The following is a 17,348-nucleotide window of genomic DNA, read 5'->3' on the forward strand; positions in this document are numbered from 1 at the left end:
AGAGAAAAGAGAGCTAGAAACAGAGCAAGAGCTAGAAATAATCTAGAACTTTGATATTTAACTACTACATAAATCAACTGAAGCTGTGCTAGACGAAGATCTGGTTATATAAGAAAATAGACCCCCATTTTTCACCTAGGTAATTGTGAATTGGATCTTTAGAAACTTATGTCTAAAAGCATGCGATCTAACTGAATACTACATGTCAGTCAATTAACATTTCCACTTCCTGTTGGAGACCTGTCCCCCGCCCCTGCCCCCAGCTTTCTGGATGTCCTAAAGAACGGGCTATATGTCTAGCAGCATCTTCCCGCTCCTTGCCTTCATTTTCTCTGGTTTGTTTGATGCCATGCATTTTTCTTTCTTGCTCAATACATTTAATTGAATGGTCACAGGTTCTTACACATTCCAAATGCAGAAATACATGTGAGGTAACATTGTAAAGCCCTTCCAAGTCTAAAGGTATATTCTACTCTTTCATACCCAGATACCTAGTTTAGCTGGGTATAGAATTCTAGCTTTAAATTAATTTTTTTTAATAATTTGAAGCATTGGGTTTTTTGTGTGTGCAAATCTGCACACACAATGTGCAGAAATGCAGTACCATGTTATCAGTTTCATATGTGGCCTTTTGGGGAGGGATAGACTAATCTTGAAATTTACACTATTATTTTAAAAATCATCAGCCTTCTTATATTTCAAGATTGTGTGGTATGTCATGTATGTCTGCTTTTCATTCTTCATGCTGGGCCCTTGGTAAACTATTTTTAATTAGAAAAGCCAAGCACTTCTATCCTGGGAAATGATTTTGTATTGTTTCTTGGATTTTTCATACCTTTTCTCCCCAGTTTTCATTTGTCTTTGTTTCAGGAGTTCCTGTATTTGGATCTTGAATGGTGGTCTGAAGCTCCAGTTTTCCTCCTTTACTCCTATTTTTTTATTTCTTTGGTTTTTTTGTTTTGCTTTCTGGGTGAGGTGTTTATTTCTTCCCCTTTGTCTGCCAGCCCTTCCAGTAAAATGTCTTGTTTCTTGGATGTAGTCAGTATCTTTATGTCTCTGGGAATGTCATATTTTCTGATTGTTTTGTTTTACTTTGCTTTGCCCCTTTTCTGTTGTCTGCTCTTTTCTTTTTTCTTTTTTTGTCTTGGTGTTTGAGGCTTTGCGGGAGAGGTTTCTGGCTCTCCTTGTATGTTGTAGACACTTGAAACTGATGGGAAGGAGGCAGGCTTTTCTTGTTCTCTCTGTAGGCTATACTGTGTGGGTTTCTAGCTGTGGATCCTGCTGTTTTGCTGTAGTCCTCTAGATGTCAGTATTTGTACCCTCCTGAGAGCAAACCACCTGCAGCCCATGTTCCAGTTGCTTGGCACTCAAGTGTGCAAGTTTTAATGAATCAAGTTGCTTCCATTATAGTTTATAGTTTCTCTTACATTGTCTCATACGTGGAGTCCTCTTGTCTTGTGCAGTTGGACCAGCATAATTCCCCAAAATATGCCACCAGATTCTGTCAGTGTGGAGGGTCAAAGTTTGGACCAGCCCCCCAGATTCCTCCACCAGGATATGGCACATCTTGTACCTGGGATTCCGGGTGCATCGTCCTGAGAATTGACTTGCTTCTCTGCATGCACTGGTTATTCAGCTTTCCATTCTGCCACTTTCCCCAGTGCTTCCTGTTCTTCCAGATAACTGTTGCCATTGTTCACCTACTGATAGTTTCTTTCCTGTTTACTTTGTTCCTGTGAGTTTATATCATTTTAATTTTTTTAGTTATGTCTGATTCTTTCTGGAAGGAACAAATAAATTTAACAATATTCCATTTTTAAGCAACCGTCTAAAAATGACTTTTAACAAACTAAAAACAATAGAACTGGTTTGTTTGGGGGGCTTGTTTTCCAAGGAAGAGCTTATTGGATTTGAAATATTCTTAATTTGAAAACAGTTTATTATAGTCTTCACTTTGCATCAACTCCACTCTTTTTTTCCAAGGGTCAGATGTCTACAAGGAACGAAGGAAGGGAGATCCATTTTCCTGTAGGTCTGACATAATAAACATTCACATTGGAATAAGGACCCCTTGGAGGATATGATCCAAACTCAAAGGATTGGTGCTTTAAAATAGGAGATGGCACTTCTGTTTTTGTTCTCAGGGCAGTTTTGAAAAGTTATATCTTAATTTAGCAGATGAGTAAGCCTTGTAAGGATTAGGAGGTGTGTGTATTTGGAATAATGGTTAAGAGAACACAAGCTCTCAGAGCTGCTGCGCTTAGAAGAGAGCCAGTTAACAAAAGCTATTTCTAGACCAAAACTAATGAACTAAACAAACATAAAATACTACCACTTAAGCTCTTGTCGCCTCTCATATTGCTTAACTTAAGGAAACAAGCTTAAAATTATCTTCATTTTTTTCTAAATTTGAAACACCACCGAGGTACCCCAAATCTCCAAACTTTATTCTCTGATTTTTAAGATTTTCAGATGAACAGGGTCAAACAGGAGGTGCAGTGTGCTCATTGACTTACCTGTCTTTTGTGAATAGTAACTAGATGGCTGCTCTGCATTCCAAAGTGTGCAGACACTGCTGTGTACATGTTCTCAAAATGGTGCCTTGGAATACAATGCTAATGTCTCTCCTTCTGTCCCTATAAAAGAATGGTGTTTGGAGTCTTTCATAAAAATGAAAATGTTTCATTCATTTATAAAAATGTTTAATCCAATTGTAAGCTTGGACCGTGCCTTTGCTGAATGGAAATGGGTAGATAGAGCTGCAGAATGTGGGAAGGAGGAATTTTGGCCCAAGCTTCCCTGTTTTTAGGGAGTTAATCATAACTTGGTAGGAAATGATTAGCTCTTAGTAGTGCCTGATACGTGACAGCTACTTGAATGGAAGGTGATAGGAGTCTGGTGAGGTCATGAGAATCATCTGACTTTGTGCTCTTGATGGCTATAATTAAGCATAATGAGTATTTAAAAATTTAAATGACTTCCAGATGCTTGAAAACAGACTTTCCTTTTAGATAGAAATTCTGCATTGAAAACTCATTCAGATTGATACATCTAGCAGTGAAGACGTAACTGCCTTGTTGCTGCATTCAGCTGGAGGCAGTAATGGGAATCTTAAAGACCAGTATAACAGCAGGAAAGCATTTTTGAGGAAATAGACAAGATGTAGGTTTTTCTTACCAAAACAACTTTTCTGCCCTATCTATTGCTCAATATCTAAGTCTAGTTCTAAATATAGATCTGATCAAATTCACTCTGCTGGTAATAATAATTCAATAGACGTTTTTTTCTGGCTGGCACCCCTCTGGGGGTCGTTCTCCCACATTTCAACATTGATCTTATTTGGGGGAGACCTTTCAGCCCATGAATCATGACTCAGGTCTTCCTAATCTCAACACCATTCCTATAGCCACAGTGATTAGTTAATTTATGGTACTCTGATAAATAAATAGCATCAAATCAGGGTCTGGTGGGGAACTCCAACCAGAACATTGAGAGTTCTGGAACTTCTTTGATAAAAATAGTGAAAAATGTTGTTTCTTCTCCCAGAATCCCAAGCTCCTCAGACCCTGGTCTGGAGCAGCCTGCCTGTATATTTCTGCATTTCATCAAATTTGTTTCTGCCTATTTTTTTTCACATTTTAATAAATCAGGTTGTATATTAATGTGACATCAGTGGCATATTAACATGACCATTGTTTGATTGGCAACTTTTTTCGTTAGTGATACATAAAATAATTGTGGACCTTAGAGTTAAAAGTATATTTATAGTTGATAAAATACAATATTCTGCTTTCTCCTTCCTTTAAGTGTTTTCCAGGGTCTGTGTAAGCCTGCTTTGTTTTTCACCCCTCTAGAGTTTTTATTATTGAACCCTCCTTAGAGGTGAGCAAGGTTAGGATGAACTGTCTTCTGCAACACATTTGCACATGAATTACACTTCTTTGGAAGATGAATATCGGGTAAAATGAGAGGTAATATGGAACACAGTATGGTTTGAAGCCTCACTCTAGCCAGCTTCAGTAGGCAAGTTACATAACCTCTCTGCTTCAGTTTCCTCATTTATAAGATGAAGATAATATTTCACATCTTTGTAGATTAAACAAGTTTGTATGTAAGTACCTAAGCTGGGCCTGGCACAGTCAGGACTGCCTCTCAGGGCCAGACTTCCCTATGGGTAAGTAGAACCATGGGAGATTTGGGGGTTACCCCAAAGGCCCCTATGACAACTTATAAATCAAAATTCTGATCCTTCAAGTTTTTACTATTGAATATTTCCAAGGCTCCCACCCCTACACATACCACAGTCAAACATGAGCTAAGCTGTCATTTTTAGCTAGGATTAAGAAAGGTTTGGCCTGGCACAGTGGCACACGCCTGTAATCCCAGCAGCTTGGGAGGTGAGGCAGGAAGATCAGGAGTTCAAAGCCAACCTCAGCAAAAGCGTGGCACTAAGCAACTCAGTGAGACCCTGTCTCTAAATAAAATACAAAATAGGGCTGGGGATGTGGTCGAGTGCTCCAGTGTCTTTGAGTTCCATCCCTGATACCAAAAAAAAAAATGGTTTGCAGGCCCTTTGCAATCACTTCTGCCCGCAGGTTAGGAAGCAGAGGGTAAATATATTTGAGCCCAAATAGTTTCCTAAAATGCAAGTGACTGTGGCAGGAATAGCATCTTTAGCTGTTCCCTGCCATAAAACCTTCCTGTGAAGTCTCAGCTTGCTTGAGAAGACGGCAGAGAGCTAGACTTGAAAGAGGGAGGTTTTTTCCTTAGGAAGGAGAAAGGGATAAATTGAGGTCACTTACCTAGTCCAACAAGTTATGTACAGCAAAGAAGTGGGGGGCTTCCAGTTGTATACTGGTCGTGGCCTCCAGAGATTTGAGTCTGTGCCAGGAGAATGGACTAATTCGGTGGTTATTTTTAGGTGAAATAGCCTTGGACTCTTGGAGAATGTGAAAATTACTTGCGCTCTGCCAACTTGCTAGGCAGGTGATCTTGGTTTTCAGTTTCTTCATCTACAAAGCAAAGCATCTATGTTCCCTAATTTGCACAGGGTTTCCCTGCGGTGCGAGTGGTTAAGAGCAAGGTGAAAAACCCCTGGGGTTTGCTTTCAGAAGTTCTGATTTTGCAGCTTGGCCCAGGTTCTGACCAGGAATGTGGGCAAGTCCTAGTCTTCAGAAACTCCAGCTTCCTAATTGTGGAGGTAGGGATAATACCTAAAGTCTCAGGGCTGAGGTCAGAATCAAATAAGATTGTACATGTGAGGCAACTTGTAGAACTTCATAGGTTTTTGACTCTAGATGGATCAGATGTTCCCTGACTTTTTTTTTTTTAAGAGAGAATTTTTAATATTTATTTTTTAATTTTTGGCGGACATAACATCTTTATTTGTATGTGGTGCTGAGGATCAAACCCAGCGCTGCACGCATGCCAGGCTAACATGCTACCTCTTGAGCCACATCCCCAGCCCTTCCCTGACTTGTTTTGCTTTCACATTTCAGGGTTGTGGTTTATAGAGTAAAAACAAAAAGAACAACAAGCAAAAGCCTCTACTACTAGGTAAAATTATGTAAAATCCAAACAAAAAGATTTGCCCTATATAAAGACATCCTAAAGCACTATCTGCAGAGCCACAGGACAAGTTTCTTTGCAGGGAGGGGCTATAAGTTTTATCTTCCTGTGGAATATTACCTGGAGTTGATCTAAGTTTGACCTCGTACTCCTGTAGTCTATCTTTCATTGAATGTGTGAGTGTGTTTGTGTGTATAATTTTACTCTGCTGTATCTTCCTTTGAACTAGCTTTACCTTCCTTGTTTTCTCATTAATGAGTTGCATAAATCTTTATATTTGTACTTTTGACATTGGAAACTTGCTTTTTGTTTTTATATTGCACTTTAGATATAATTATGTTTTGTAAAGTTTTAGTACAATAAAACCCAGGAGATTTGTTCACTTCAACAGATAACATTAGGTGATGGATGCCTCTTTCGTTAGTAGGAAAGGCAGACTCTAGTTGCTATTTTGTTGTCACCTGCAATCATGATGTTACTATTCTGTGAAAAGCTATTTTGTTATGTTTAGATTGCATTTTCAAGTTTAGTTTGTCTTAAAAAAAAAAAAAAAGCTTTTGAGATGTACAATTTTAGTTACTGCATAACATTAAGGCCTCTTACCAGATTGAGAATTTTTAGTGAAATTTTATAATTAAGCAAAGTGAGAGACTGATGGAAGAACTTCCCCTCTAACTGGAAGACAGCATCAAGTAATTTTGCCCATAAACAGTTTTGTTGAGAATTGCTTGAATCAAGAAAAGCTGTGAAAGAAAAGGCAGACAACACAATAGGAAAGTTTTTTGCAAGTTGTAAGTGGGCAAAAAGTAGTGCTACTTCTGTGAAAATGAGCAGCAAGTTAAAAAGCTTCACAAGAAGCTTCCTAAAGCAAATTTCTGCCAAGATCAGAAATATAGTAAAAGACATGAAATTTCAGCAAGTGAAGAGGAATAAGTTTGCAGCCCATGTTTAAGTCATCAATAAAAATCAAATGCAGAAAATAACTATGTCCTTCATGTGTTATCTCTTTAAATCTGTTTTCTTTTTTTAATTTATTAGATATCATACTTCTCTATGCGTAATTTATAAATATAAAGTCAACTCTGTAGATGCAACTACGCAGGGATTCAAAAACAAGTGTTTATACTGAATATTACACAGATTTTTTTTTCTTGTCATTTTCCTCTGAATAGTACAATATAAGAATTTATATAGCATTTACTTTGCATTAGATGAGTAAACTAGAGGTGATTTAAAGTGTAACAGGGGATGCACTTTGTTATATGCAAATACTATTCCATTTTATGTAAGGAATTTGGGCATCTGTGGATTTTGTCATGATTTCCCCAGTGGGTCCTGGGAATTGGGGGATGGATGTATTTCACCTTCATGACCCCTTCAGTGGTACAGATGCACCCACTATCTTCATTCTGTCTCTTGCTTTCCCGTGGGTATGCCAAGAATTTGGCCAGTGGTGCAGGATGAACTAAGGAGACAAAGGATGGGCAGTTCAGGCCAGTATCCTCTGCTAATGAGAGCTGAAGGAGTATATACCCCTCTCCAACCTGGACTGCAAGGGTGAGAGAGATTTTCTGACTTTTCCCATAGCAGCAGGTAATACCATAATTTGAATCTGTCATACTATAGATACTACATTTGGGATAAAATGAGAGACAGCCTGATAAAAAGCTTATGAATCTGACTTGGGAATTTTGATATAGTGAACAGATCTATTCTAGTCATCACCTAGCCAATAAGCCAATGGTGACCCAAGACGAGATATTTAATCTTTCTTGGTCTTTATTCTATCCTCCATAAGAAGGAAAGCTTGGAAAATCTCAGGTGGTTCTTCACGTAAGAGACTTGAAGTCCCAGCTTTCCCCTAGGTGCAACAAGAGCTGCGTAGGGCAGAGCAGAGATCCATCACCTGGGCTCCAACTGAAGTGTCCCCAATTACATCTGTTTACTGTGTTCAGATTTAGAGGGAGACTTCGTTTTGTAACAGGGTTTTGCTGTTAAAAACAACAAATGGGGCTGGGGATGTGGCTCAAGCGGTAGCGCGCTCACCTGGCATGTGCGGGGTGCTGGGTTCGATCCTCAGCACCCCATGTAAAAATAAAAGATGTTTTGTCCACTGAAAACTAAAAAATAAATATTAAAAAATTCTCTCTCTCTCTCTCTCTCTCTTAAAAAAACGAAAGTAAGGAAACCTCCAGTGTTGTCCCTAGATGAAACAGTTCTCCATTGCCTGATTGCAGTGACCTGCATCCTGTCCTTGGTCCTTTTCCTTTCTGCCAACAGTACTGGAAAGGAAATGTTAGGCTGGAGGCAGATTTCCCATGATGCCAACAAGTCCTAAACATCATAGCCCCTCCCTTGCTGGGCATTCCAAAGCCCACTTTTTAATTTTTTAAAGAAAATTTATCTAAAAATTCAGTCCCCAGAAACCCTGGATTTTCCTTGCATTAACCCTGTGCTTCTTGATATGTAGGCTCCCTGCAGACCTGTTTAGTGATCTGAAAACACATCTTGGCAGCAACTCAGGAAGCTGAGACAGAGGGTCATAAGTTTGAGGTCAGCCTTAGCAACCCTGGCTCAAAATAAAAAGGACTAGAAGTGTAGCTTAGTGTAAAGCATCCCTTGGTTCAGTGTTCAATACAAGGAGGAAAAAAAAAGCTTTAAAATCCTATCATAGAATAAGCCAGCCATTTGAAGTGAAATGGGGGTGGTTTTGGAAGCTCACCTTTTCCAAGTGATGGTGAAACCAATTTTGTTTGTTCTTGCTAATGAGGACAGATATAAACTATCAGTCATTAGCAAAATGTTCATCTCCACCACCAACACTTTCATCAGAATGTCATACCCAAGAGTCCAAGAAATGCATGCTCTGGAGATAAAACTGCCTGTGTTGAAATTCTGCTCCATCACTTTCTATTTAGGTGACATTAGGTACACTAACCAACTTCTTCAAGTCCCAGATTTTTCATCTATAAAATGAGAATCAATCCCCCATAAAGTTGGAAAGGTGAAACAAAATAGTGTTGCATCATGCACTTAACACAGTACTAGACTCATAAAAAGCACTCACAAGTTAGTTTTCTGTATTATCATTGTTGGGTGATTAGTTAAGGCAGAAACTATTTCCTCAAAACCTCAGAAACAGAACCTTGATTTTTTTTCAGCTTTCTTCACAGAGAATGCTTTTTGCTAGTGAGATATAAGAGAAAGTATTGTGCTTTGCAGAAAGTCCTGCTAAAGGAGTCTGAATGCCTTTCTTTCTCCGTCGTCTTTTCAACCTGAATGTAATGGTTGGAACTCCAACAGCTATTGGATCCTGTGGATAGGTTTGTATCCTAGGGGTGAAAGTGGTGAGCAAACAGCTGGGTCCCTAACTTCATGGAATTGCTATACCAACCGTAGACTGTCTAGTTTTCAAATTATTTTAGGGTAGTGGTTCTTAAATCATTTGAAGGACTTGTTAAAACAGATTTCTGTACCCCCAAAGTTTCTGATTCAGTAGGTCTGGTTTGCAGCCCAAGATTTTACATTTTTTATAAGGTCCCTGGAGATGTGGATGTCCTGGTCCAAGACCACATTTTGAAAGTTGATGTTTTATGTCTTAGAGAAATAAACTGTCTTCTTTAAGTCATTACTATTTGGGGATTATCTGTTATTAAAAGATGAATTTAATACATTATTTAAGTTTTATAACTCACTCTCCCTGTTCTGGTAAGTGGTAAAAAGCAAAGTGGTTAAATGGTACTCAAAGTCAAGCAGAAAGCCAAGGTGAATTGCATATTGAATTGTAGTCCTCTGCACCATTCATTTAACAAATGAATATATAGTAGGCTCACCCTTACTATGTGGTAGGCATATACAAATATACTCATAACCAATGACTGCAAGAGAGAAGTAAGCCAATGATTTCCTTCAGTTTGGAAATGGGGAGAGGCACAAGAACACAGAATGGAGGTCCTTAGAGACCATTAAATGCAGTAGTGAGCAACCCTCCCTGCATATTAGAATGACCTGCAGAACTCTGAAATACTTCTACCTGGACATTGCCTCCAGAGATTTTTATCTCAGTGATCTTTTGCAGATCTGGCACAGGATTGTTAAAAGTTCCGTTGATGAATCTAAGATGCATCTAAGGTTGACTGATTTAGCCCAACCCAGAGAGGTTAGGTGGCTGCCCCAAAATGACTGACATAGAGGGTCAGAGGCAGGTCTGCTGCCCAGTGGAATGCTCTTCAGGTGCCCAGCTGATTCTCAACCTGCCTGAAGCTGGGTGTTTTGCCAGGTTAATTCTCCCTCACGTGTAATTATCAGTGACACGGGATGTGAGGTGCTGTGAGCCTGTGTCTGTGCTCAGCCCAGGGATAGCTCAGCTCAATGCAGCTCATCAGTTTCCCTAACAAGATTCTCCTTGGTGACAGCGAAACAGATCATTTTAATTAGCATTAGATAATGAATTTAAACTGCATTGCAGTAATTCCAGATTCTCCCTTAACTGCCCTAAATAACATCATGCAGGAGGTACTCTTGTGGGATTTATTGTTAAAAAATATCAGTAGTAAGAACACAACTGAAAAGCCTTTTGTGGGATTATTTTCCCTGACTTTTCTTTGAATGTACACTGTTGCAACTGCAGAGGCTTTGATGTTATCTGGCGTCTCTGCTCCTTGCCTTTGTGCACATCCTCTGATTGACTTGTCCCTGCTGGTACAGGAAGTGATCTGTCTCCTAAGGCACTCCATCCATTCTGAAGGTCTTTTCTTATGCTCAGCTGACAATGTCCCTGTACCTTCCACCTTTGTTCCCAATTCTGTTTTGAGAATTAATTCTCTGCCCTTCTGTGTCAAGGGAACAGGGAAACATCTCTGGGGGTACCAGGCAGGATTTGAATAGATGTTGTGTTTGGGATGAATACTGCTGCTGTTAGGGCTGTTTCTGAAGGAACTAGGAAAATAATGCATTGTCCCTGTGGCCCTGAAATATCTTGCAAATAGGTTCCCTTCTCCTGACATTTCTATGGAATTGGTAATGGATATTTTTGATTCATGTTTCTCTGAAAAAAAAAGAAAGGAAAGGAAAAATCTTGACCACTTTTAAGCCACTAGGCCATGAGCATGCTCATCTTATTGTGATTATCAGTGTCTCCCAGGCCATGTTCTGATTTAGTCAGGGGCTCTGCCTTCTTGTCCTACCCTGCCAAACCTCCCTGTGGACAAGCTGTTTCATCACTAGGCCTTGGTTAGTGATGGAATCCATGGTAACATAAGTTAGTAATATGAAATTGCATGAGCTCAAAAATTCTGGATTCCCATTTTGTTTCTTTTGAGCATAAATTTCATAAAGTGAGACAACGAAGGAGACAATCAATGGATAGCCTTGTTACCATAGTCTTAAGTCAGAGGCCTGACTCTAAGGTCCCAACAAACCACGTGTGGCCACTCCAAAAACCAAACAGAAAAGGTAATGGTGCAAAACAGGAAGAGAACTTTAATCTATATGACCATGCTGGGAAGACAAAGTTGGCAGCCACCATCTCAGCCCAAACTTCAAGGTGTTGACAGGAGTTTTTAAGGTTTAAATAGAGAAAAAACTGGGGCAAGGAGTGAGAGGTAGGCATAATAAGCAGTTTTGGTCAGACTGCTTTTCCAGTTGATCATTATTTCAGTTCTGATTCTACAAGGTAGCTCCAGAGAAGTGTTTATTGCTTGAGGGGGTTGATATTTCCACTTGCTGCTCAGGATATTTATCAGACCATGATCCTGGAAGGGGGAAATTCAGTTCTCATGAAATGACCACTTCTGCTTTGGGGCACAGTTTCATTATGGGGTGATTTATAGGAAGGTGTAGCACAACTCCTGAAGACTCCAGGTACCACTCCAGGGGTCTAAAACAGGATGCTATAAAAGCTGAGTCAAATGTCTCTGCAAATCTCTCAGTATTGAAGGGGGATGCGATAAGTTATGTAAATTCAGGGCTAATAAACCTTGTATTACTAGTTTTAAAATGAATATTCCTTAAATGTAGATGTTAACATGTCTACTGAAAAGCTGAGCAGGATCAGACCCAAAGTTTAAAGTAATAAAGGAGACAATTCGAGATGAAGTCACCCTTTCAGGGTACCGTTTCAGTTACCCATTTATATCTGCAGGCCTAAGTGAAAAATCATTGCATCTAGCAAAAGCAGCCTAAGTTCCTGTAATAACTTCTGTAAATGCCAAGATATAAGTATTAATTTTATCTAGTTCTTTGCTTTAAAAAATAAAAATTTTGAAGTTTGGAAATGCTATACAGTTGTATCCCATATTTCTTCAAGTTTGAGTGGCTCTGACGCCAACTGGTATATTATCAAACAAATTTGATGCTAATCACTCAAAGTAATTGTCAGACCCCACAGACTCAAGGTCATGACTACCAGCAAGACGCTCTGACTTCAGATGACAGCAATATCTGAATCTGGCTACAGTTTCAGAGATTTCCACAAAAAGTGATACCATATACCAGAGTTGGAGACTTCTGACGAGTGGCAATAGAAATGAAACCAAGCCAAAAAAGTACAAAACACAGGCAAAGCTTTAATGGGATGCGGTGGGGAGGAGTTACCTCAAGGAGAAGGGAGACAGACTAGGGAAAGAGATATGAAGTTGTTCCCCAGATAAAGGAAGGGACAAGGCTTTTATCAGGTTGCTGGTGTGGCCTATGGTCTGAGTAATTATTATCTCAATTTTAATATTGTCAGGTGGCTCTGGAGAAGTCCTATGGCTTGAGGGGACAATCTCCATTTTTAGTTTGCAGGGTTTTTATCAGACCCTTGATTCTGGATGGTTTGCAGTTTGGTTTCCTGAGGTGACTGCTCCTGCTTAGAATTGTAGTATCATAGGGTGAACTGCTTGTGAGGCTCTACTGTTCCTGAAAGGTGAAAGGTAAAACTGTGACTTTTAGGAGTTGCTCCAGCAGATCTGGAACAGGATGTTATAAAAGCTGAAAGTTCCTACAAATCTTGAAAATACCATAGTTACTCTTACCTGGGTTTTGGGGTTTTTCTGGGTCTGAAGAGGGGGGGTGCTAGATAAATTTAGAACTAGTAAAACAGAAGCATTCCAGGGACTCAGGAGGCTGAGGCAGGAGGAAGGTCAGCCTTAACAACTTAGCAAGAACTTATCTCAAAAAAAAAAAAAAATGGACTAGGGTTATAGCTCAGTGGTAAAGCACCCCTTTACCCAGTAACATAAAAAATCAAGCCTCAGCACCAGGAAAAAAAAAAAAAAGGCTAATAAACCTCATACTAGCAGTTTTTAACAGACATTCTGTAAGTGATTAGCATCCCTGTATGCTGAGTTGAATGGAAATCTGACCCAAAGTTTAAGGCAAAAGAGACAGTTGCAGATGAAGAAAAAAGATGTCAAGCCTTTATCCTATTAGTTACCTATCAGGCACCAGCAGATCAAATTGAAGTCAGAGCTTTTCATCAAAGGAAGTCTCTCTACATCCCTGCTATAATTGGTTTTTGTGGTATTTTAATGGGTAATAGGTCATGAGTTAAAGCCTTGGGAATGTATCTACCCTTTGTCCCTGTGGTCCCTGACTGTCTCAAAGGAATACACCTAGAGCGAGGTCTGAGAGGGTACCAAACATAGACTTCATACCACCCTGCTGTGGAGCCAAGGTGCATCATCATGCAGCACATTGATAGGTTAACCAACTAGCAAGTTCCACTCAGTTCAAGGTGCAGGCTTCTTACTGGGGTTTCAATATGTAGGCGGACTGATGGGATCATTGGCCATGTGACAGAATTCAGTCCCCAGCCTCTACTTTCCTGGAGATTAGGCCCAATATCCCATCCCTTTTATGTCAGAGATCTTTATGGTAATCAGCTTCCATCCAGAGTCACCTTATCTTTTCCCATAAATTCATGTGCTCCAAGTGGCTCATGACTAACAAAGACACTTCTATTGATTGGGAAATCCAAGTGTTTACCAGGAACTGCATACAAAAGCTAGCTAAATTCTTTATTAATGAGATCTTTCAATTAAATGTGCTTTGGAAAGAGTGAGGTGCTGTCAACAATGTATCTCCTGTTACACTCCATCAATATGTGCCCTTAAGTGAATGTGAAATAGGAGACTTGGACCAGTGCATACCCCATGCAACCTTTCACAGGGGTGTATGATGATAGTATTTAAAAGATTGCATTCATTTTTATATTGTTAATTATACATTTTTACATATATATCACATGACCCAAATCACAATTCATATACCATACTTAATAGGTAAGTTTCAAGGCAATTTTGGCCATAAGTGATTTTTGCCTTATTCTTTGACTTTGAAGTGTAACTTTCATGTAATATCCTCTTCCACTATATAATATCCCAAGCAGACTCTTCCAACATTCCAGAAGTTTTGACATCCAAACCTTATTTGAACATTTTTGGTGACAGAGAGTTCCCTGATTTAAGAGTCAACCCAACTACTGGGCATGGTGGCGCATGCCCCTAATGCCAGTAGCTGGGGAAGCTAAGGCAGTTGGATTGCAAGTACAAAGCCAGTTTCAGCAACATAGTGAGGACTTAAGCAACCAAGTAAGATGCTAACTCAAAATAAAAAATAAAAGGTCTAAGCGCCCCTGGGTTCAATCCCTGGTACCAAATAAAAAATTTTTTAAAAAGAGTCAACCCATCCCATTGTTGGGTAGCCCTCATGATTAAAGGGTAGTTTCTTATCTTGAGCCTAACTCTGCAAGTTGGTCCTGTGACTCTCCCATCTAAAGTCACACAGAGGATCTCTGTTAGAAGTGATCACTTTCAGTAATTGAAAACACAAATCCTATATCCTCTAAGTCTTCTCCAAAACAAACTTTCTCTTAGTTCTTCAACTGTTCTTCACAAAATCTTCTAATACGATTTTAAGAAACCCTCATCAGCCTTCTCTTGGATATTTAATATCCCTTGTAAAATACAACGGCAAGAACTGAATACAGTATTCCGGAAGTGGTAAAATGATTATAGCGTAGCTGCTGCATTTCTTAATTTTGTATTCTGTGTCCATTAATGTAATTATCCTAAGATTATACTTGTCAAGCTGGAATTCTAATTCCTCAATTGTTTTCACAGATCACGGAAATGCACTTGGTGGACACATGTTGTCTTTGCCCCCATTCTGATAATGGCATCATAATTTTTTTTCTTGGCCAGCCGCTTCCTTACTCTTAGTCTCTATATCCAGATATGGGAATGTGATCCAGGATTGAATAGTTAGAGCATTCTTTTCCCCTCACCAAAGTGACTGGATCTTTTGCTTAAACTATTGGGAAAGAGGGGTCCTTTTTCCAGGAGAGTTATAATGCTGCTGTGATGAAAGTTACTACAGAATGAAGCCAACATGAAGAAAACAGGAACATAGTAAAGGCAGGGAGAGGAACTGGGTTTTTTTGACATCATTCAAGCCTAACTTCCAACTGTTCCTGAAGCCAGATTTAACCTGGACTTTTCAGTTTGTCAAAAATCAAGTTAGAAAAATTAAAAAGCTTAATGTCATATAGTAAGAGAAAAAGTAAGCCTCAGTCTAGGCGACTTCAAAGCAAAAGTGATAATGAGCTCAGTGTGTAACAGTTCCAGAGCTGATAAAGCACAAATGGCAAAGTACATTCATTGTTCCTTGTCATGATTGACTACCTGAAGCTCACACTCCTTTTTGGGTAGCAATGCTACATAAGCTCACTTGTCTACAGCTGATTGGCTAGGAGTTTGAAGGCTCTCATTGACCTAGGAAAGATTTAATTTTGTTTATGGTCAGAACTTGCATTTCTCAGAGATAAGGACAGTTTTAAGTATGTGACTGAATGTTTGTTCTAGGGTCATCTTCAAACTTTGGTCTCTAAAATGTTTATCTTTAACAATCTCCCTGCTTTTGGTCATTTTCTCAGTTGAACTAAGAATGTAACTAACCATTGTTAGTCTCTGCATATATTTTCTTTTTCTGTGTTCCTCTAAAGATTTCATGCTAGAATTCTAGTGGTGGTTTTTCTGATGATTCAAGTTTATGTAGTTTCTTTCATTCAATTCTCAGGGAGATTATCTGATGAGCAAATGGCTTCTGACAAGCATTTAAGCCTCTTGCAGAATACAATTTAAAGGGATATTATCAAGATTACCAAGAGTATGAATAATACCCCAAGCCAAGATTCCCAGGAAACAAGTTTTAACCATTTAAACAGATCAGCCAATTGGGCTTTCCTTATTAGATGGAATATATGGATTTGACTTTTAAGGTTTCTGAGATTCAGGACTACATTTCCTGAATTATTGACATAAAACAGCATGTTTATTTAACAAAAACATGAAGCTCCTCTTTGTTGAGAACTCTTCTATTTTGGAGTATACCTGAAGCTAAATTGCTCACTTCAGACAGTATCACTTAAAGGGAATTTAAGGTATCATTAAAACTTTTTCTAGAGTTTCAGATATATTATTAAGAGATTTTTCTAATTCAGTGACTCAGTAGAGAGAAGAATGCTATAACAAAAGAATGAAATACAGAACTTCTTGAGTTTTGAAATACATGAGAACTTATTTATGGGTTGGTATTCTAGCTACAAATGATCCAAAATTAAAAATTTGACTAATATTTAGAAAGTTGTTATTTGGGGTAAGAGATAACCCATACCATAGTATTCAGACAATTTGGGTGGAAAACCTTTGTATATGTTATTACAGCATGAAATGAACAACCCAATATTGTAATAGAAGGGGTTAAGGTGAATCCCATTATCCCCAACCAAAAGTAATATGATCCCATTATCCCCAGCCAAAAGTAATATGAATATCACAATTATTTTCTTCATTTTGGCATCTGCACATTGCCATTTTGAATGATTGTACAGCAACATAAAAAAAATTTATGAGTTTGATAAGCAATTAATTCTATCAACCAAGATAAGATCTTTCCATATATATCATGAGTATTGATTTATCTAGTGTACAAAACTATTATCTACCTTATATAATGGCACCACATAGGCATTCCATTTACCCAGTTTCCACTGAACCAAAGTATGGTTTCAGTAAGTTTCTTAATGGCGTACATGATAGCATCATTGTCATTTTCTATTCATGATTCCATTTTGGATCTCCATTATCTGAATCAAACCAAAAGATCTGAGTACAGAGTTTGAGACCATACTGAAGATAGAATCCAGTACCATGAAGGTTTTCTGCACCTAGAGATAAGTTACCAGTAACAAAATTAATGAGCCATCCTTGGCTTCCAATATTTATCCTCAATACCAAACCAACTGGCCATAAGCATTAGTTGAATGACATACTTTGCAAAGGGAAGGCTGTCATACCTCTTTATAAAGCCATGGTCCTGAATTGATCACCCAGCTGTGTATGGGAACTGGCTCTAGCATTAATTGTGATTCTTTCCAAGCATTTAGATGGCTACAAAACTAGTAATTATCTTGGTTAATGAGGGAGGCTATGTTTTGGATAGTAGACAGTACAACTTGGGTAGTAAAAGTCCCTAACAGAAGTAAAAATATGAATTCAAATATTTCATGTTACTTTGTGAAGTAATAGGAAAACAATGACTACCGGAAGTCAGAATAAGTTCTGAAAATATGAAAGGGAGTCTAATGGTATGGTTGTGTGCTACTCAGCAAAAAATTGTCCATATCATGTTGTCTGTTCTCTGCTGCTAGGGAAAACTTTCCCTTGGATATTTTTAATTTAAAGTCTGTGATGGTTTGATAAATACAAGAGTCTTAGGGAGCTCTTTTCAGGTCACAA

The sequence above is a fragment of the Marmota marmota genome, unplaced genomic scaffold, assembly GCF_001458135.2.
Source record: "Marmota marmota marmota unplaced genomic scaffold, marMar, whole genome shotgun sequence".
NCBI lineage: Eukaryota > Metazoa > Chordata > Mammalia > Rodentia > Sciuridae > Marmota > Marmota marmota.